Source organism: Fukomys damarensis, unplaced genomic scaffold (assembly GCF_012274545.1).
Source record: "Fukomys damarensis isolate Sample0158 unplaced genomic scaffold, DMR_v1.0_HiC HiC_scaffold_14, whole genome shotgun sequence".
NCBI lineage: Eukaryota > Metazoa > Chordata > Mammalia > Rodentia > Bathyergidae > Fukomys > Fukomys damarensis.
This window is the reverse complement of record NW_022900926.1, coordinates 79,888,581-79,912,494: the sequence shown is the minus strand read 5'-3', so window position 1 is coordinate 79,912,494 and position 23,914 is coordinate 79,888,581.

The window sequence follows — 23,914 nt, the reverse complement described above, 5'->3', positions numbered from 1 at the left end:
CCTCTGGATCGGGCATTGGGCTCTCCCGTCGCTTCCCAGCTCCCCGCGGTCGGGTGTTCGGGCCTCTTCCCGCCGCACCGACCTGGCGCTGCTCCGAACGCTCGGCAGACACCGTGGTCGGCTTCAGGAGGCGAGGCAAGGTTGGCCGACAGCGGGCAGGTGGCGGCCGGCTGAGCTTTATTTTCTCCTGAGTTTCTCTGAACCCAGAATGACACCAAAGTCGCCAGAAGAAATAAATACAATACTTAATCCGAAGAAAGGCGTCATTTTGGAAATGGTTCGGGTTTTCGGGGCTGATCTGTTGCGGGAAAGGTCTATGTTGGCAGCTTTCCTAGGGAAGGAGCAGTGGACCCTGGGGGAAAACAGGTCCTAGATCAGGCCAAAGTGGAGTTCGAGTGATTGATACACAGATGTCTCAAACAATCCGTTATTTTAAACGTCAGCTGAGTCTGTTAGGTTTTGTTTCAGGGAACAAAAGTCCGACGTGAATGTTCCTTGCACATAGGATGCCGTCTACATGAGTGAATTTAAAACGTTTAAATACCCCACGGGAAGTTTTTTTAAACGAATGCTCACAAGTACTATTGCTGACATATTACAGTTTGGAAACTCACTTGAATCGCCTTCTCTTTCTGTCAGTCTGAGAACAGACAACGGAGAACCAAGAGAGGATTAAAAACAAAAATGCCCTATAACAATTACTGCCAGCCAGGAATCCCCACTGGGTTTTGGTGCTGCTAGCGACCAGGTTCTGCTCCTGGGGGTGTGTTTGGTGGCGAATGTCTCATCTGCCACAAAATGAGCACGCCTCTAACCGTGCACTTGTCCTCTAGGTTGGTGCCACTAATAGCGGCTGAAAAAACAAATACTTTGCAGATGGGTGTGTGCCGTTCTGCTGATATTCGGAATACCTTTAAAAGTGTTTGTTCAAAAACACAGACATCTGCCATCTCCCTTGTCACCCGATGGCAGTAAGCTTGTAGGACAATGGGAGCTTTCTGGAGTTATTTACACATCTGGGCAACACCTGGCAAGAGGAGGTGAACGTCCTGCATAGAGAAAAACAGAAAAGAAGTAAACAATGAGGTGTTGTAAGTGTGTTTCCGAACTGGAACCGGCTAATGGGCTCTGATCTAGAAGGAGGAGTCATTTCCCTAGTGGCAGGAGCCACTTAAGAGATCTGGCTCTGGACGGTGCCCACCGACCTACGCGTGATACACCTCTTGTTAACAAGAGATGGCTGTAAGGATTGAGATGCACCGAGGCTCATTTATACACAAGAGTCCAGAAAGAGCAGGAAAGGTCAAGTTTGCCACTACGTGGGGAGAGAGAGGAGGGAGGCGCGTGGGGAGCGTGAAGTAACCTTCCTGACCTTCCTCTTTCGGCCAACCTCAGGGTAGGATGGGGCCGCCAGGCTACGCAATGACACCTTAGGGTTAAACGAACCCGTTTTCTATTCTGACTGTTCTAGAGAGGATTTCAGTCACGTCTGTGGTTGCGTTAAACCTAACTGTACTTCAGACAACAGGCAGGTATGGAACCGCTTCTCTGGGGTCTGAAATCCGTCTACACCGGGGCCCTGGGGAAGGGGGCGGAGGCTGGTGGTATGGGACTTCGCACACTCGCGTGCCTGACCGAGAGATCGGAGGAAATGCAGTCTTTGGCCCTCAGAAGCAAGATGGGCAAAATGTTATGGAAGGCTTCACACCAAAGGTGGATGTCGGGCGGAGTTAGGCTGTGGCCGGCGACTCCAGCGTCCCAAGGAGGCTCCTTTGTTCACGAACCAAGTAGATGTCTGTTAGTAAACAAAGTGCATGCTCGGCCCACCGGTGACGGCCCCTAGCTAAATCCTCGGCACACCGCGGCCTGAGTCGCGTTTACCCGGAGATTGAATCAGCCTGGCGACCCAGCACCTGCTTTCCTAACCTTCGAACTAGGGCTAGAGCCCGTACTCGGCTCCTTTACTCTGCCTCTGGACACCCTCTCGGGACTGCTCGACTCTCACTCCTGCAGCCCGGGGACGTGAACTCTGAACCTGCGCCTCAGGTGCCTCCCTCCTCTGTGTTTGGAATTTGCCTCTAGCAAGGGAAATTTTAAACCAGGGGTTTTGTTTTGTTTTGCTTTGTTTTGGCTGGGGAGGATAATTCTACCCAACGTTTTGCCATTTGAAAGGGGCAGAGGCGGGCGCACGCCAGCCACTAACACCACACAGGAATCCATGCAGACTCCGGGCGGCCGCCTCCGTGGGTGGAAGCGTTAAAATTTAGCTCTTTGGTTCAGGAGGTCTACGCCTCACCAGGACAAACTTTCCCTTACTTCCAACACCAAGGAGGGCAAACATCCTAGAGGCATAACCACATTACTTCCGGAGAGTCCTTTCCACCCCTGAGGCGACCTAGGGTGCTGCACCCCTGGAGCAAGCCGGCGGCGGTCACCCAGATGTCGGTGGGTTCAGGTGCCCACAACTGCGGCCGGATGGACACAGCGAGTCAGCTACCGCGAATTCTGAACTAACGCGCCTGTGCGCGCGAAGCCCTGCGCTTCCAGAAAGAAAGGGAAGAGGCTCCTAGGGGCGAGTGACCTTTTCTTCACATCAGGCAAAGTCCAGACTAGAGAGGCTGAACTCTGGGTTGTAAGGAATAAGTGTGTGCTGTTTGGAATCCCGGAACAAACTACCAAACTGGGTTTTAGTGCGGTGGCCTGGACATAGGCACATTGCCCTGCCAACCTCCGCTTCAGCACAGACAGACCTCCATCCTGCATTCGGATAATTCGTCCCTGCTATTCGAGCATCTTATCAAAGCTAGTGATTTCTGTCTCTCTCATTTCTACAGACCGCCAGAGGTGCACACACTTTTTCATGCTCTTACATCACATGCACAAGTATACAGACAAGAATTTTACTCAATGGCCAAGGTCAAGGACGAAGGGTATATTTATAATCAAGATGCAAAATCTGAAGATGGCCACTTAAGCATCTTAGTATGTTATATCCAGATGTTCACTCTCTACCAGTGAAAAGAACAATTTGTCTAGGGAAATATTAAGGTCTTAGGACATATTAACATTTTTCCATATTAACATATCCTAGGCCTATCTTATTACTGCATTTAGGCATTGACATTTCTGTGAAATCATTGTAATGTTAAAGCAGAAACAAGATGTCCTTCAACTTGGACCCCATTGAACAGGAAACAAAAGATAGGAGGAGCCTCAAAACTAATGTCACATTTTAAAAATTATAGTAAATATTACTTCTCTGATCAGGGTGTTTAGTGGAGTATTTCTATGCAAAAATAAAAGCTTTTATGAGGTAACATTTCTTAGGCATCTGCCTGAATTGACCCTGAAAACATCTAGAGATTAGCTTCGGTAGTTACTTCAAGGAAAAAAAAAAAAGATATACCAACTCAAAAAATGAATGTGCTGAATATAAGCAAGGATTTTATATAGTTTCACTAAATATTCTGGATAAAATGGTCCATCCAGGTTTTAAAATCATAACCTAAAGTGTGACCTTGAATAGGTTGCTGAGAAATGAGTGTTTCTTATAATGTACATCACTATATTGGGAGACACAAATTTAGGCTTTAAAATAAAACATTTATTAAAAGTAGTGGTAGCTGCAAAGACAGTTCTGATTCTGTGCACTCTGAAGATGGGAGTGGGTTAGAGCATTCTTTTCTGGGGCTGGGCACTTTTCACACTTTTTTCTTTCCAGAAATTGAGCTAGGAATGATGTATGTACATATCTCAGCAATGCTGGCCACAAGAACGCAACCAAAATGGAAGCTGAAGGTGAACACTGGTTAACAACTTCAGGTTGGAAGACACTTTGATTCCCTAATCAATTCGTGGATCCACGGTGGACAGCCTGGAGGGACTGGGCCTGGTCAGTGGCCCTGAGGATGAGCTGGACCCAAAGGGTGAGTGCCGAACTATCTCTGGACTCTGAGGGGAACTTCCTCAGCTTCTGGATGGTTTTCCCTTCTTTGAGCCCCAGTTTTACTTCTTAGCCAGAGCTGATACTGAATCCTCAAAGTACATATCAGAAGTGCCAAGCCCCTACACTCTTTAGGCAGGGTGGGTAAGGAATTCTAGTGAGGTGGACCCCTTTAATTCATAAATTAAGGGTCTGTTAAGAACAGACCCTTCCTCGGGGTCACCTAGGTCAGAGGTGGAGCCTGAGAACAGAGAGCAGCTTTTAAATCTAGGCCCTCCCCACCCAACCTGATTTAGAAATCAAATCCCAAAGGGACCTTCTACAAGGTGGGCACTCCAAACACAGAAGGGGTGGGTGGGAGTGTGATGATCTCTCTGAGGCCCGGAGGCCATCTCTGGTCTCTCCTTGAGTGGCACTGGACCTTCCTTCTACAACCTATCTCAGGTCTCCAACATGAGGGTCTCAAGTAACTGCTGCTACAGTGGCTCTTGTATTGTCACCTTAGGACCTTGAGAGCTATCACAGTGCTCATCTGACCCTGAGACCCTGTGTCTCTGGGCTACTAAGCACATTCCTGGGTCCACCCTGGACCTATCATCTCTGGACTTGGATGTCCTTATCTGCCCTTGAAAATCTGGGCCCTTCGTATTATAGTTTTGGAAGTTGAGTGTGCATGGATTCAGCTGGTAGACAGACTGCTGTTCCAGTTTAAGAGTTTAAGATTCAGTAGATCTAGGGTGGAACCCAATCATCAGCATTTCCCAGGTGCTGCTGCAACTCCCAACACCAGGAGAGGAACCACACTTTGAAAGCCATTGCTTGCTCTTTCTCAGCCTGTCTTTGAGAAACCTATAAGGAGGGGAAAATTTGAAGCAATGGCCTTGCTCAGGAATGAAGTTCTATATGACAGCGATGAGATCTCTAAAGATGCCTAGTGCCAGCCTCTCCTTGGGAAATAGAATGGCCTCGGATAAGAAGGAGGAAGCTAGATCCAGCCAGACAACACATCAGTGGGGAATGTGGCCTCAGAAAAGCAAAGAAGCACTCAGGATACCAGCAGGATGTTCCAGGGTTCAGGGTCTCAGTTCTGTTGCAAAGTCCAGAGAGTTTGGAGTTTGATCTAGCTGAGACCCATTGGAAAGAGAGCAGATCAGCACTGAGTCTCCTGTTAGTCTCATTTCTGTTACCCAGCTTTAAAGAATGCTTAGAATAATGGATCCAAGGAGTATATGTGGTGTTGATGCAGGGGAATGCTAACTAGAGGTAAGGCCTTTCCCACAAACTTTGTGAGGTCTAGGCTTCTCCTTGAGTGATGAATACACCCTCCTCTGCAGGCCGCATAGTAACATATGGCACTTTAGTCGTATGTTTATGGGGCCCTTCCTCCACAAGAAAATATTTTTAAAATATGTTTTATAACTGCATTGGTAGAAAGATGGATATAATTCAGGCCAGATTCATTATCATGTATATATTATTCTTATATTTGTTTTTGCTTCTGGGTGTCAAAGGAATTAAAATTAAAAGTTTCATGGTCTATAAAACTACAAAGGCTCTGAGCACTGGGCCCATGTATGGAATGGAAAAGTCAGCATTGCCCCTGAAATGATAAGAAGGATAGCGGTACTGGGCATGCCCTTTTCTAACTGTAGCTCCCAGGTCTCTTTAGGACATCTAGAGAGAGGATTGGGCTGAGGATCTTTATTCATGAGTCACAGCTCGACTTCTGGTATAAAATCAGTTTACCCCTCGGTGCTCCCACTACAGCGGCCCTCCCCACTAAAGCTGGATAGAAATCCGGATAGATTAGGTTGCCAGCATCATTTCTTATCTTAATACCTGAACTGTTTCACTTATTTTCCTTACCTGGAGATCCAGATTATTAAGTGAAATCCAATTTTAAAACAATATGCGAAGCAAGCAAATGCATACTTGGGCTGTCAGTTTGCGTCTGCTGCTATTCAGCTACTTAGGTTCCTAATATCTCTCTGCAGTTCCTTTATGCATATTCAAGCAAACATTAAGACAGATATTTTATACTATTGAATTTTGTTTTCAACTTCCAAGACATTATGCAGAGAAGTTCATCCTTTCTTTCTTAAACATCCACATAGCATCCCTTTAAAAACAGTACAATAACAGGAAACAAGCCTAAATGCCCTCAGTGGGTGGCAAGGTAAAGAAACTGTGAAGCACGTTTTACACCTTTTTCCCAATCTGATAAGTAGTCGCATCAGTCTACCTTAAATTTTTCTTTTATTAGGAAGATTGAGGCTAACAGTCATTAGAATTTTTCTCCTGTGAATTGTCAACTGGGAAACATTTGAGGGTGGTGCCTTTTTGGCTTTCAGGTGAGTTAAAGTCCTCTGGGTAAGAGGAAGGGGTGGCACCGGATTTTAAATAGAGATGAGGGTTTCTTGAACCCAGAGGGTAGAGCAAGTGGAGAGAATGGGGAACATAGGTTCAAAGTTCTGCATTCACCTACCACAGCGTTTTTCTCACATGAAATATTTAATACTCTCGTATGCAGTACACAGAATACAATAAAGAGTGAAATATAATTCTAAAGTATCTTCATGCAACATATCGCCTAATTATAATCAATTCATATTTTACCTATGTTAAAATAGCGGTTAATTTCTGGACTCTGTATGTTCTAAAATTTGACTATTCCAAGTTGACATTGGACTTATTTCTGTATTTTACCTATAAATATGGGACTTTACCACAAAAACAACTCAAGGATTAACAAATGCCAGCCAATCGCTTCTCATGATGTGAACAAATAACTTGGAGGGAACAAGGGGATAGATTCATCCTAGCAGCAGTTTCAGAGGAGGAAAAGCCATAATGGTTTGGTTAAGAATCTAAATAAAAATGATACATAGGAGAAAAGTGAGGAAAACAAGTGCACTGCAAATGTGCAGCCTATGGAGATTTAAATCTGCTCCGATGTTTATTTTCACTCCTGGAGATCCAATAACTTATTTGTGATGATAAATGTCATACTGTAAGCCATCATATATTCTCCTTGAATATTCAAAAGTCACAGAAAAGAAATCTGATCAACGTGTTTTACCTCAAATCAGACAGCAGTAAAAATGGGTGTTTAAATTTTATATTAACTCTTCTTAAAACTCTTAATTTCATATTCATTTTGGGACCTGAGTGCATTGGAACTATAACACAATTCTATATTAGATAGAGCACTCTCTTTCTCTCCCACCTCCCATCAGAAAGACATGATAATGAGAAACTATTCCAGCAGGAGGAGCTGGTTTAGAAGCAAATGGATTCCATGGCAACTCCTGACTCCACATGACTTCTAATAACTGGCATTTCAGTTGAAAATTGTCTGTCTGATATTCTGCCCAACACCGGTGCTTTATGTGGGGTTTTCCCTAGTTTACATCTCAGAAACAGAGTCTTAACCTCCAGTTTCATGAATAAGCAGCAGCAGCAGTAGCAGCAGCAGAGATATGTCACCACCTGTAACCATGATGTAGCTAGTGATTTGTCAAGTATTTTTGGTTCCAATTTTCAGACTACCTGAAAGAGATGAACACTGAATGAGAAATGTCCCAGAGCTGGTACCACACAGTGTAGAAAATCTGGAATGTGTGTTCCACTGCAAATTGACAGAGAGAGTCAAATGTTCTCATTCAACTCCAGACCATGCATGGATCAGGCCCCTTATACCAGACCATGAGTGTTGGGCATCTAGTCACAGATCATTGCACACATAAAGGGAAACGAAATAAGGACAAAAATACCAGTGTTTCCTTTTTCTTTACTATCTGACACTGTCCTTGAGAAGAGTGATCTGCTGGTCTTCCAATTGATATTGGCACCACTGTTATGGTGATTAAGACACCTATAGTAAGCCGGGAGTGCTGGCACACACCTGTAATCCCAACAGTCAGGAGGCTGAGGCAGGAGGATAGCTGTGAGTTCGAGACCAGCCTGGGCTACATAGTTCCAGGTCAGTCTCAACTACATAGTGAGACCCTGTCTCAAAAAAAAAAAAAAGACACCGATAATAGGACTTATGCTAGGCTTATAAAAACCCAGGTCTATTTCTTTACTGTGATTCAGAAAATATTTGTGTCACAAATGGGTGCAATGATTGACCTTGATAACACTGCAAGTCAATGATGGAGTTGGGCGCAGAAGCAAAGATAAACTACATTTGCACTCCTGAGCTTCTTCCAGGATGTCCTGGCCCAGTTAGAGAGGTTGGGCCTTACTTGTGCAGGTGAAGACTGAAATGTGGCCTGGCCTCAGGCTTGTTTCCCACCCAAAGCACGCACTTTTTCTATTTCCACATTGGCAACTCCCCTGCCAGTGCTACCTCCCTTGTATGTCAAGGAATGTTTATCACGATGCCGTGGGACTAATCCCACAGCTGTTTCGGTGGTTAGTAGGTGACCAACAAATAACTTTATTCTAGGGGATTAAAGGAATAAAAGTAACACAGCAAATGTGTTTAGTGGGGCTATATTCCAAAGAAAGTGAGAGAATGAAAAAAAAAGGAATGTGACTATAATGGAGAAAAAGGTATGAACACATGGAGACAAGAAACACTAAGAATGGTTTTACTAAGAGCTTGACTTCAGCATGTACAAAATGGCTTGAAATTCAGAGTTAAACTCTTTAAAAATAACTGCATGTTTATGTGGAAAACTCTTTTAAACAATTAACATGCATTTTTAAAAGGTAGCTTTAAAAGGGCAGGGATTTGGCTCAGTGGTTCCATGTCCTGCTTTGCAAGCACAAGGGCCCGAGTTCAATTCCCAGTACCAATAAGTAAACAAATAAATAAAAAGTAGCTTTAAAAATTGTTCCTGCTTTGGAAATTTGAAGAAAGGTATAGACCTGGAGTGAACACAGAGCATTTGCTAATGTTATCAGCTGTCAGTTCTGCTGTGGTCAGGAAAGCTGTTGTTTATACAGGACCTTCACATCTTTTGAGCAGGAACTGGGTAGTGACCAGGAAGACAGGACATTTGAAGCACCTGTGCAGGGAGTGGAACGTGATGGGTGCCCGGCCCATTTCCCATTTGCTCTATGATTTCAGCAGGGAAAGAATTAACCAAAGCTTCCGTAAATTTGTAATCCACCATTTTCCTGTGAAGAAGGGGATGATGACGTTTTCCCAAGTTTGTAAAGGGAAGGCTACAAAAAACAGAGAGCTGAGGAGATTTCTTAGGACCACATAGGAATAACGTTCACCAATCAAGTGTTCCTAGGCTTTTCCCTGAAAAGTTAAAAGAAGGATCAAATCAAAAGAAATTAGATACAATGCAAAGTAATCAAGGTGGAAACATTCCAACTGAAAGCAAGGAAGCAGAAGCATCTCTCGTCTAGAAAAGAGACACTTCTTGGCTGAACTGGATTTCATCTTCAATTTTTTCTTAAATATTCATTTTTAAACAATTCCAGATTTACAGGACATTTCCAAGGAAATGAACAGAGAACTTGGGAGTGCCCTCAGCCCAGCCTGCCCCACTGTTAAGATCTTGCATAATAACTATAGTGCTCGTAAATACTAGGGAGTTGATGTGGGTGCAACTCACGGGCCTTATTCAAGGCTTATTTCTGTAGTTACACTTGCATTCGTGTGTGTGTGTGTGTGTGTGTGTGTGTGTGTGTAGTTCTACACAGTTCTATTACATGTATATCTTGGCATACCATTGCCATAATTAAGAAACAGAACTGTACCCTCAACACCAGGGTCCCTTAAATGATCCCCTTAGGTGACATCTATATCTTTTCCTCTGTCCCTGTCTCTAATCCCTGGCAACTACTAGTTTGTATTCCATCTCCATTATTTTATTATTTCACTATATCAAAATGGATGATATATCAGTAGGACCATACACCATGTGACTTTTTTTGAGACTGGAATTTCAGCACAATTCCCTTGAGATTTACTAATGTCATCCCATGTGTTGATAGTTTATTCCTTTTTCTTGCTGAATTATTTGTGATTGTGGATATTCCACAGTTTAACTTTACTCACTGAAGAGCATTTGTGTTGTTTCCAGTATTTGTTCATTATTTATAAGGCCACTGGGAACACTGGTGTACAAGTATCTGTAAGAACATTAGTTTTCATTTGTCTGGCACAGATGCACAAGAGTGCAACTGCTGAGTTGTATAGGAAATCTACTTTTTTGGTTTTAAAACAAACAGCTACAATACCTCTATTGCCATGCCATTTTATATCCTCACCAACATGTGTGAGTTTCTCCACACCCCCAGTAGCATTTGGTGTTATTGCTACTTTTTTTTTTTTCCTCTTCTGATGCATTTGATAGCATTGTGGCTATTACTTTGCATCTCTGCTGGCTAGTAATTTTGGATAACTTCTCATGTCCTTATTTGCCACACTTGTGTTCCCTTTCATTAAATGTCTACTCATGTTTTTGTGCGTGGTCTAATTAAATCATTTGTTTTTATTTTTATTGTTGAATTCTGAGATTTTTTATGTAATATGTATATATATACATATATATGTATATATATATTCTTTGTTGAATTTATGATTTGAAAATATTTTCCCCCAATTTGTAGTTTTACTTTTCACTTCCTTTACCCTGTCATTCATGCAGCAAGAGCTTGTAATTTTGATTTCATAATTGCAACAGGAAAAGAAACAGAATTTCAATTCAATAGATATCTATTAAGCATTTACCATGCTCTGGACACTCGGGACTTTTCAGTGAATAAAACAACAAAGCCTAACCATGTGGAAATTAAATTCAAGGAAAAGGAGTTAGATAATGAACATAATTTTTAAAAAGTTAATTATAAAACAGGTAAGAGGGATGTAAATGGTGCTGGAAAAAAGAGAGGAACAGAACAAGGGGTTCTGGGTGCTGATGGGGAAGTTTTCAGTATTAACGCAGAGTGGCTTTAGTAAAAATGGGTGATTTGGGTCTACGTAAAGGAGGTGAAGGAGTTGTTAGGATGAAGGAAATTGCTAGAACAAAGGCCCTAGGTGAGGGCACATCTGGAATGTTAGTGCAGTAGCAAGATCAGTGTGTTGGTCAGAGTGGGGAAGGGAGTTCAGGGAGAGATAGAAGAGGTAAGATGGGAAAATCATTCTGAACCTGGAGGCCACCAGAAGGATTTTACTTTGAGGAAAGTAAATACATATGCTGGGGTTTGAGCAGAGGGGTGAAAATATCGGACTTAGTTTTAATAGAGCCAGTTTACTTGGGTGTTAATAGTTGTGGCAGGCCGCAGGAGAAGCAGGGCAACTACTACAAGGAATTAGGGTCAGGGCTTCAGCCAGGGCACAGCAGTCGTGGTGAAAAGTGGCTGGATTTTGCACATGTTTGAAAGAAAATCCAACAGTTTTCTGATTAATTGGTTTGGGTGGAGAGAAGAGAGTCCAAGATTAGAGTTAAAACATGAAATAAAATTGGCCCAGAGCATAGGTTGAAAATAAAAAATTAATGAGGGAGAGAGAAGGGAGGGAGGGAGGAAGAGAGAGACAGAGAGAGTCAGAGAGGAATAGAGTCAGTAAAAGTGCAGTCTAGCATTTGTAAGGGACAATTTAAAAGTAATTATTAGAATTCAAAATGAACATATACTTTGATATAACAATTTTTTTTCTAGAAATGTATCTTTCAGAGATACCCATACACTCCCTCAGTTATATATAGGAGGACTCACTATAGAACTGCTTGTAACGTGAGATGCAGAAACAACCAAAACATCTACCATTAGGGGAATGAATGGTTTATCATTTGTTGCAATTCCATGTGGAATTTTTACAGAAAAATCTAAGTAGCCTATGGTATTATTAGGATTATTTATTTTAGGCTGTGATAATGTTGTTTGGGGGGGTCTGTTTATGTTTCTTCTTTCTTCAAATTTCACTTTCATCCTCATCTCTAGTGGCATTTGTTTCCAAGGGCATTCAAGGACAGAATGGCAGCAGTACAAGTTTGCCACCTATGGGCACACATTTTCATTACAAGCTTTCTCCTGTGACCCAAATAGTAGTGATAAAAACAAATAAAAAAGATCATGAACAAAATCTCTATGATTTCTACTGTCTTCACTCTGCACATATTTGTTTTCATTATTCCCATAAGAACTGGTATTGATTAGAGTCACTAGCAATGATTTTTGTGACTTTAAACCAGTATAACCTGCTATATGGAACTTTATCTTAAATGTTTCATTATATTTTCCTGTTGACCAAGGTACTTTGGCTGTTACAAATGTTGTACTTCTTAAAAAAATAATTTTAAAAACTAGATTACTCTGCTTCATTGCTTATAACACAAGTGAAAGCATAGGTTTGTGCAGGTACAAATGTCATTCATATGCTGGAATGATGCTGGTGAGGGCTGGTGGAAAACTCAGGTCTTTTTTTGTTTTGTTTTGTTTGGTACCGGGGATTGAACTCAAGACCTTGTGCTTGTAAGGCTGGCACAACATCACTGAGCTAAATCCCTGGCCCATAGGGCCAGAATTTAAGCATGGAGAATGAGACCACTGAGCTCTCTCCTCCTTTAGACATTGTAACTTGTATCACAATAAATGTTTTCCCTCTTCAAATAGTCCCTGTGGAAGTTTACTAATATATATTCCAATAATTCTGCCACTACTATGGAGCACTGTTTTGGCTATACCAGAATTGCCCAAACTGGTGGGCTAATTTAAATCAAATACAAAAGGTGGCCTTACTCATGTTTGGTCATATCTAAAATGGGCAAGTGATTGAACCAATGAATATTTCTGCCCCCCCCACTTTCTGAACTCAGCATTGAACCCAATATCCAACTACTGTTTTTTGTTTTTTCTACATCCAATAAATATTAAGCATCTAACTTTCTATATAGAAGGAAATAAAAGACACAGGGTCTACAGAACAGCATATGTTGGGTGGTGAACCTGCATGTACTACTGAGGGTAAGAAAGGGAGCCACTGCCAAAGCCAAAGTGCTTGTGAAGGAACACTGGGACATGAACAGAAAGAACACAGCATGGGGAAAGTCAAAGAGCTAGGAAAGTGCAAAAGGATTACCCAAGGAGAGGATTTGTCTCTGGTATCAGGGAGAAAGACTGTTGAAGTATGTGATCAAATGGAGGAGGGCCTTGTGTGTCAGACTACTAGGTAGTTTGAACCCATGCTAATGAGCAACTGTTTGGTGTAGGGGTCTGGGATGGCCCTGCTTTGGTCCTTATCACATTTTTTTTCATTATTTAGAGAATACTTTATTAGTTTCTGTAATCAAACCCACATAGATATGACCTTACATATTTAGTACGATGTGTTACCCCTGTATACATGGAAAAAAAAATTAAAAAATTAACATTTCTAGACCAATATGGCTGTCCATTTCTGTACAATGCCAACTCAACACAGTAAATTGGGATGACTTTTTGCAAAATTGGCAGCACCGTTAAAAGTTTTCCAAAATTCAATTTATATATATGTATATTTATATTTATATAAAAAGACTAATGATGGCAGTATATAATGCATCGATAGCAGCAACAGCTTTTCCAGGTTCTGCATTCATCTGAGCAAAATTATAGACTTTCAGCACATTCCATTAAACAAAACAAAACAAAACAAAACAAAAAGAAACAAAGAAAAGAATAATATCCAGAAAACAGCAAAGTTCTGTTGCTGTTGTGGTACCTGGCGCCAATTTTTTTATTAGCATCTTAATCATCTTCTGGAAAGAGAACATTCTAGAGTAATATCATTAAATGTAGCTGTGATAAAGCACGGTCCCTACTATGTATCATAAAGCAGGTATGAGATATTTTACATTCATAGAGGTATGATACAGTACCGTCCTACATCAATAATACTAGAATCAGTTTTGGTTTGAAATTTACTTTGTCTGCAAATAAGACTGCTGCCCTGTTTTTTTCTGGGCTCCTGTCATGGAGAATTGTTTTCTATCTTTTCACTTTCAGTCTATGAGCTTCTTTTTGCACTAGGTGTGTTTCTTGTATACAACAAATTGTTGGATTTTGCTTCTTATTCCATTTTGCCAGTCTATTTCTCTTGATTGGTGAGTTGAGGCCATTGACATTGCCGGTTATAACTGATATGTACTGACTTATTATTGACATGTCTGGCCTTTTACTGACTCTTTTTACTTTTTCACCTTCTCCTTTTAATTTCTTGCCTTGCCCATTTGATTTGCTCTGTTGGGCCTCATGGTGTTGCCTTCATTGTCTTTTTCTAGGATCTTGTTTAGAATTACTTGTAGTGCTGGTTTGGTATTCATGTAGTTTCTCAGGTGTTCTTATGGAAGTGTCTTATTTCCTCATCCATTTTGAAAGAGAGTTTTACAGGATACATCAGTCTAGGTTGGAAGTTGTTCTCTTTTAGTACTTGAAATATCTCATTCCAGGCTCTCCTTGCCCCAAGGGTTTGTGTTGAAAAGTCTGCTGTGATTCTGATGGGCTTTCCTTTGTATGTGATTTGTTTCTTTTCTCTTACTGCTTGTAGTATTTTGTTCTTCTGTTGGGTTTCTGGGATCTTGATTATTATATGTCTAGGTGTAGATTTTTTTTGATTGTAGCTAGTTGGGGTCCTATATGCCTCAGTTATCTGAATGTCAAATTCTTCCCCTCTGTTTGGGAAGTTTTCTGTCATTAATTCTGCGAACAGCTTTTTTAAGTCATTTGTATTTTCTCCTGCTACTTCATGTATTCCTATCAGTCTTATGTTATTCTTCTTTGCATCATCTAGGAGTTGTTGGATCGATTTCTCATGATCTCTTACTGTTTTTAAGAGACCTCTCTTTTCATGGTCATTGACTGCAATCTTATCTTCTATATCTGAGAGCCTATCTTCACATTCTTTTATTCTGTTGCGTACACTTTCAATAGAGTGTTTAATCTCCTGGATATCTGTTTGAATCTGTTTTATGGATTCCATTTCTTTCCTATGTTGGGCGTTTATTTTTTCCATTTCTTTCTTATGCTGGGCCTTCATGGCTTCTATCATGGTCCTGAGCTCATCTATTTTTTTGTCAGTTTCTGCTCTAGAGTCTCAAATCACGACTTCCATTTTGCTCACTATCTCTATCGTTATCTGGGAAATTATTTCTGTTTTGAATTTTTCTAGAGCCTGATTGATCTGTTTTGTTACTTCCTGTGCTTTGAGTTCAGGGTGTCCTGGTGGTTCACTATTGGCCTTTTCATCCTCATTTGCCCTACTGTTTGCCATTGTTGAATTGGAAGTCTGTCCTTGTGTCTTGCTTAAGTGTTTTCTCATTTTTATTTTTGTTGTTGGACTGTCCTTGGTTTAATCTCTGGGTTATCACCCAAATCTTCCTGATACATTTGCGCCCTAGCTTCTGTGTCTCTAACGACCCACAGACATTCTCATATTCACAACATCAGAGAAACAACTCATCAAATCATCCACAATGCTTTATCCCAACTGATACAATCAGCAACACATTAAGATCAAGCACAACTTGGACATTGACCACCTATGGTAGTCACTAGTCTATCACCCTTAAATCATTTGAATTAAATTGAAATCAAGAAGCAGTCCAGAACATGCCTGCACTGAACAAAATTTCAATGTAGTGTATTTACCATTTAATGGCTCAGACAGAGCAGGGATGCAAGTCCCCTGTTCTCAGTTAGCTGATGGCTGAACCCCATGACGCTGACTGACCTTGGGCTGCAAGGCCCAGAATGAGTTCCCCAACCTTCTGAATGGTTGAACTCCCCAATGTTCTATTACAGGTTTCCCACGCCCTTTCTTTAAAGATGTTCAAAGTTGGGAACTCAGAAAAATACCCTTGATGAACACCTCTGCCTCTGCAGAGTGGCTCCAAAGACTGGCACAGTCAGGAGGTCTGACAGTGGGGGGGCTATGGGGGTTCAGGGGTGCCCGGGCAGCTACCTTCCTGGTGCTTGAGGGATGGCACCTGGGTCAGGAGCAGGTGTGGCTCTCCTTCCTGCAGTGGATCGGGGCCCAGGCTACCTCCCGGCGCTTGAGCGATGGCAGCTGGGTCGGGAGCAGGCGTGGCTCTCCACCTCATCTCATTTTGCTTGGTGAACTCCTAGGTAATGTCCTTCACCCTCAAGGCATTAGCCATTGCCCCTTTGCCACAATTATCTACATTTCTTTCTGGCTCAGAACCTACAGATACCCCAGACTTGCATTGCCCCACACGTGTACCCACTAGTTGCTTACTTGGGGCCCAGACCAAGCACATGCATATAACACTGACCTGTCCCTTCTGGCTGTCCCATTTTATTTTATGGTCTCAATACTGGAGTCAACAGGATCAACCACTGACAAATATATTCACATCTCCCCTTCCTGCTTTCATAGATCACACCAATCATTGAAGCCTATCACAGATGCACCTTCCCTGGCTAGAGCAGAGATTTTGGGGTCAGATAGACTGCAGTTTGGATTCTGACAGCCCTCGATTGGGAGGCTTTGGCCAAAGTACATAATCTGATTGAGCCTCATTTCTCCCATCTATAAAATGGGCAAAATGCTTGTCCACTTCCTTCCCATATGAACTAAATGAGCAGAACCTTGGAATAATATTATGGCAATTTGTAACTTTGATAGTAAGTGTCCACTAGATTGAAATTTTCTGAACAATTTTATGGCAGCTATACCTTGCTCTGCCAGGATTCATTCATTCTATTTAGATTCATTCTCTACCCTTTCTATCCAAACACTGATACTCTCAGAATCCCAAGAGAAAAATTCGTCTCCCTTCAGGTTCTGGTTGGTGTTGACCAATGGGTATCCAGGAGAGACTGTGAAAGAGAAATGTTGAACTGTTTATTGCCACAGCTTGTCTTCTTGCCATGGCTATGATAGTGGTTATATTCTTCTAGGTTATACCCTTATTGTTCAAAGCAATAACCATAATCTATGGTTATAGTGCCCAACAGTTTCAAAAACCATTTTTCTTCTTTCACCACCTTCAGGCTTAGGGAAAGACTTAATTTTGCTTATCGCTAAGTGTTGTGACTTTTGTGGTGCCAATAACCCTGTTTCCCTCCTGTACAATGTTCCTTCACTGCATTCTTTTTACTTAAACCCTATGCATATGCTCATCTGTTGTTGTTGGAATCTGACTAGAACAAGGTGCAAATTGCCTTTGGAAAGAGAGCTCACAGGATGGAATGTGGTGATGAAATGTATCTGGAGAGATTGTACTAATAGGGGACTGGGCTAGAAGAGGCAGTAAAGTGAGGGAGAAAAGGAAGGGCAAGAGTGAATGCATTCCTTTTAGTGTGCAACACACCTGCTTCTGCTTCTGGCTACATTGTCTAGATGATGCACCTGTTCATTGCATGCCTTTTTTCTCTTTTTGGTAATGCTGGGTATCTAACCCAGGGCCTCATACATTACCTGCTAGGCAAATTCACTATGGCTTTGAAAGTTAAATGTCACTTTTAGGTGACTGTCCGAGGAAATGAAAAACAAAGCCAAGGAATTGAGCTGTCATTGCACCAGTGAACCCTGACTGGCTCGCTTTGGGGCTGCCTCAGGTCTAGTTGTACCTCATGCTGTATTTAATTAGGACTGTAGACATCTTTGTTTCTTTCACACCAGAATTAAACACTTATAGAACACATCAATTTAAGATGAATCATGTTGACTTTGAGGAAGCAGGTGAACCTTCTCGGCTAGGCTTTGATTCCCTAGTCCCAAGGCTGGAGACTCCCTTGTTCTGTGGAAGCCCAGACAGGTGTCTAGTTTGGACTGGCTGGAGTTTGTTGGATGAGAGAAGGACAATGAATTCTAAGAGCCCATGTCCACAGCAGGTTGGGTTAGAAATAGCTTTGAAATAAATGTCATGTAGGACTGGGAAGTGAGCTATGGAAGGAAGTTGGTGGGGTGGGTGATTACTTTTGTCAAGATATCACAGTATACACCAAGCTGATTTTATGTGATTTTGTCCTTAGCACAATTCTAACTCTGTAGATGTGTACAATAAATGTTATATTGGGCTGGGGACTTAGCTCAGTGGTTCCATCGATTGCCTTGCAAGCGCAAGGTCCTGAGTTCAATCCCTGGTACCAAAAAAAAAAGTTATGTTGGTAAATAAAAGGTGCCATCCAGTGTTCATGCCATCAAACTGGCCAAGGAACTGTTTCCAAAAGAGAAACATTGCAATATTTTATTTCATAAAAATAGCTATCCAGTTTTAAATTTTATTTTCTAATCTTTTGGGGATTGTTAAGGATAAGTGCCAATATACACTTTTATTTGAGCAGGATTTACTCTGGACTCCTCATTGTGTTGAAATATAATGGGTCCATAGCACACAGTCATAAAAATACTTGAGTCTATTTTTCTTAATTGATTTCTTCGAAATCTCCCCAGCTACCTTCATTTTTAAATTTGCCATTTCAAGAACCTAAGCCCAGATCCTTACACTTGAAAGTTAAACGGAGCTCATTTATAAGCCCTGAGATGTAGGTGGAACAGCTGGACCCAGGTAAGCTAGAGAAGTGGGCAACTAGATCATGTTCAGAACTGTCAGCATTTCAAGAAAGTTGGCACTTTGTAGTGGTCATTTCTGCCATTATAAATATGGGATTTTTGTTTGACAATTTCCTAAGGGAAATATAGTTTATACTCTGTTCTCTTCCTTCTGGATTTATGTGCCTTCACCTTACCATCTTCCTTTGTGGTAGAAGCAGAACCTGCCCTGGAAATGTGTGGCCATAGCAGGGGCCATTAGACAATACCCACGATTGCATTTTCAATGTCCAGCACAGATTTTCTGCCTTGTCTTCCTCCCCTGAATATCACCTACTGTATTTCAGTACTAGGAAATGCACTGTAAAGATTGCTGTAGTTGATTCCTGGATTAAAAGTGATGGTTTTACAATGCTGTGATAATCTCAAAAGGAGAGTGAAATCTTGTCCCAAGTAAACTCTTTCCTTTCTGTTTTTCATGTTTTGATCTTATGAGCCTTGACTAGGCTCAACTAAAAACAATGGCAACCTCTTCAAAGGACAATACCAATCCCTTTGAATGGGCTACTTCTGCTCCTGGTTCCCGCCATCTATCTGCCCTTGACAAGCTCCAGTAGAAGTCAACAGGTGGTTGTCCAAATATAAATGAAAAGGCTTAACTCTTAAACATTGCTATCTGACAGGGTTTTTAGAAGACTTTACTCTGTGGTTTTGGCAGTGGTTGTGTGTTTCTTTGCCAGCAAACAGAGAAACTTGACCTCAGGAGTTAGAGATTTTCATCACTACTGTTCCCACACAAGATCTGTGCAATCCTCCACCCCAACAGATCAGAATAAAATAAAAAATGAACAGAGAAAGAAGCTGAAGAAATAACAGGAAGGGAATGATATAGCAATGCTTGGTGAATCTAGATTTTATTCCTTTACTATAGACATATTTATATGTATGAAAAACATTTTGATGTGTGGGAGAAATGTGTTGCAAACATATTTCTCTCATTAAAAATTCCCCATGTTGATTATTGTGTGATAAATTATTAGCATTATCTGTGGAAATAACACATATTCAAGTTACCACCAGCTTCTCAAGAAAGGATTGAGAAATAAAGCAGCAAAGAGACGTAAGAGAAAAGGACCACAGAATAAAATCCTTACACTTTATCCTTATTTTTCTGAATGACTTTCCCTTCATTATTTCTCTTAGGCAGCCAACCAACAGAGACAGGTCTTATGATTTCAGAGAAAATACTGACCCCTGAAAAATGCATTTCCAAAGGAGATTCTGTTGCATTTCAAAGTTGCAAACAAAAATTTTAGTGGACAAGGCCACATAGCAACCAATTCAGAATTTAAAGTTACATTCTTCAACTTCCTGAACAAGTAATTCATTTCAGACTAGTTAGAAGAATTTGTCTTCATTTTCTATTTGCTAAGCTGTTTGGTACTTTCTAATAATCCCTGAAAAGGCATAAATATGACACCTTTTTCTAATCTAGAAGGCATAAAGCTTTACTATATAAATGAAAGAATATAAAAACTCCATTTAACTTACTTATGATGTCAATAAGAAAGAAAGTTGTGCGAATCAAATAAAAATCCCCAGGTAACCATCAGTGACAAAGGTAAACACTCACATTAACAGTAGGTCAACATGGAACCTTCATCCTTCTTCTGGTCCAGAGAGTGGAAAATCTTGACCCTCAATCTCAAAATATTAGATTGGGTCAACAGGCAGAAGACCTGCCTGTGGGAGCTGCTCTCTGAAAAGTTCTGTGCAGGCAAGTTCCCCTATCACTCAACTTGCAGTTTTCTAAGATGCCTGAGGCTCCTCCTCTGAGACCTATCCTGAGACTGGGCCCAAGGGAGCACACACCCTTATTTAGCCTGATGCCAATTTCAGATGGGCTCATGACAGCTGACCGCTGTGTGACAGGCACTCCCAGTAGCCTGGGTAACTCCACTGTGTTCCCAAACACTCCATTAGAATCCCATCTCAGCCTGCTGGGGCCAGAGCCTTGCTGTGCAGCAGGGAAGATGCTCCTGTGCGTTCTCCTCAGTTGGAAAAAAGGGACAAGCTTGGACCACACGGCGGCACACAGATCTCTCAGATGAGTTCAAAGAGAACATCATTACAGCTAATTTCATCCTTTTTCTTCCCATCTGTACCATCGTTGGTCTTTTCTTAGAATATGAAGACATTGCCATAGGAACTGAGCCAAAGCATGTCTAAACATTGTGAGCGTAGAAAGCTTTTATTTTTCAGCCTTTGCGATGCCATGGCACTCACAAGAGATTAGCACTTGATAACCTTGATGGTCCTGCACTTTTGAAGCAAGTAGAAGTCTCCTAATGAGTTCCTAAATTAGAGAAGAGAGGAGGCCCAGCTAACCTGCACATGCCATTGGCACTGAAACATGGTAAATCTACAACTTAGCACTAAACTTAACAGCTTATGAACACCAGAAAAGTATTGTAAAGAATAAGTTTATGGAACAAATCTACACCATTCCCTCTACTAGTTAATTAGTTCTGTGAACTCTAAAAGAACCAACTTTCTATAGTGTGGGATAGAAGTAAATTAGTGAAAAATAAATACATTACTGATGTTTGGTGAAGAGGGGAATAGTATTATTAAGTCCCAAATGTCTAATTAAAACTTAGTGAAAAGCAGCTAGCAAAAGCTGAAAACCATGATTTAAGCTCTAAAAGAGAAGAGAATGAATTTTATGCAGTGAAGTAAACACCATGTTGGGAAGACAACTCTTATTTCAACAAGACTGCTATTGTGCAGAACACGGTTTCAAATGTTTTGAGAGGAACTGGTTTCAAAATTAATCACCATGCAGTCTCAGTCTTATCTTACTTTTGACCAGCATTTTTTTTTCCTGTTTTTTGCTGTACCAGAGATCAAACTCAGAACCTTGTGCTTTAGAGGCAGGTGCGGCACCACTGAGCTAATTCCCTGGATCCTATCATACCAATCTGAGACATTTCCAAAAACTAAATTCTCTCTCAAAGAATAAATGCTAACACCATGGAAAAGAAATATCCTTTAAGTTTGTAAGGGAACTCAGAAAAGGAGTGCTCAAAAATGAGTGGCAATAATTGCATTGTTTGTTTTTGGTACTGGGGATTGAACTTGGGACCTTGTGCTTACAAGGCGGTCAGTGGCATCACTGAGCTAAATCCCCAGCCCTGCATTGTTAAAATAAGAACCATCTAATAAAATGCTTATGTTGAAGGAAAATAATATTTTTTCAAGCATTATTTTAGAGATTTACTAAAAGTCAGATTGCTTAATAATTATTACCATTAAAATTAAGCATCTATAAACTGAACTCATGAAACAGCACATGCCTATGAAGACACTTCCATCATCTCCAGCCCTCCCTGTGACGCTCTTACACCACTATTCCCCTCCTCTAGTAGTCTCAATTCTACATGAAAATAAATTTTTTTTTTTTTTTTTTTACCAGGGATCAAACTCAGGACCTTGCAGGCAGCAGCACCACTGAGCTAAATCCCTGGCTCCCATGAAAATCAATTTTAAACAAAGGAAATTTGTTGAAGTTTTTACAACTCCTTTTGTGATACAAGAGTAAAAGACCACTCTTACCACTTTCCTTTTAAAAGACACCGACATGCTAAAAGCTCTGCTTTTAGGTTCTCTGATTTTATTCAAAGACCTCATATCATTGCTATGTCTGTAATTTATAGCTAAGAAAAATTATTTCCCTGTACTTTTTTCATTCTTCCTGTATTCCACAAGCTAACTGCAATTTTTTTATTCTAAATATTAAAGGTTTCAACTGATTTTTTGTCTTTTGAAATCCTTTTCTTGATGATGTAGCTGGGAAGGTGAAGCCCATTTGAAACAAATGGAGATACAATCCCCAAAAGGAATCAAGTAAAGTCTAAAATCCTATAATTCTATTTTAATTCTATTTTCAAGATTTTTTTCTCACAAATTTCCCAGATATCTATCAAGTGTAAGAATACGGAAGTATAACTGTCTTCACTCTGTCCCTCCATCTCTACCATGCCACAGCTGTCCTGTCTCTGAAATTTCTAGAACCACTGGAAAATTTCCAAAGGCCCAATATTTTCCAAAGTGCTGACTTGGGAAGCTAGAGTGCCCGGTGTACATTTACAGAATTTTCCACAGGCTGCCGATGCATGTGGTGAAGCAATCAATATAGATGAAACGACAATACAAAGCTGTGATCCTTGCTGAGCAGGATCATTGAGAAACTACCTCCTCAGCCAAACACACAGCCATGATCTTACAGATTATTTGTGGGGGAGGAGGTAGGAAGGGAGCTGATGGATTTTTGAAAATTAATAGCATTCGTCTGTTAGGGAGTTTACAGTTTCCATAGAAGCCACTGGGGCAAGGGTCACACACAGGGCAAGCAAGGCCATCCTCTGTGACCACACAGTAAGAAGGGATAGGATTCCAGTCAGGGAGGTGATCGACACAGCAGGATGTCTTGACTGTGCCATTCTTCACTCTAAATTTACTTGTGTGAACCCCAAAAGGTGAATCCAGACAGTCACTGTGCTCATAGGCATGATTTTTGGGTGTGAGATTTCCAAATATGAGTTTCAAGAAGCCAATCTTGAAATCAGTGTGCTGGGGTTGAGAGCCTAGGGTCATTGGGGGAGGGTCATATTGAACACTTCCGTGTCAAAATTTCAAATCTTACCTTTCTCATATTTTAGCTGCAAATTCTCAACTTGGCTTCTCTGGGTGCCTCAGTACAGAATGGGAGGAGTGTCAGTCCCACGGAGTCACTGATAAAACTCAAAACAGAAGGGAAATAACATGTGTAAAGTTATCTTATAGGAACACACCACCTTCCTGTTGAATTCTCACAAGAAGAGTTATGATTCCACCCTGCAGCTGGGAGCCAAGATTCAGAGCTCTGCTGCAAAGGTAGTAAGTGGTAGAGACCTGATTCACTTCCAAGCCTGTATGACTCCAAGTTCTGTGCCTTTTCAGGTACTCCATGAGGCTTAGTAAGTGTTGATTCCTTGTTGAGATTTCTTAAAGTTAGAGACTGTGAGGGAGCAGGCAAGCAGGGGAAGAGACTAACTTAGCAATGGCCTTTGGAAGGCTATTGCTTTACCAGGACATGCTGGCAAAGAAAAGATGTGTTTTCAAACTCATGTCCTTAATACCAGCCAAGGTCAAGCCGCGAACAATTTGCAGTGGAAAATTACACTCGGTAAATTCTGCAGCCTGATCCTAATTAGGAGCTAACCTCTTTTATTAGGTGAACTTTTCCTTTAATCCTTTACTTCTTTGCTGTGGAGAATGAACAGCAATTTGTTAATGAAATAGCATTTAATATATATAGTCTTATACTTTGCAAATGATCAAGAGAAAATGTTCTTTCATTAGAAAAACAGAGCTTTTATTTCTAACTTTTTTCATTCTTCCAAAATCATTAGTACTTTATACATGTTTGTTTTTACTCTTACAGTAAAAGAGTGAGGAATGAGGCAGCC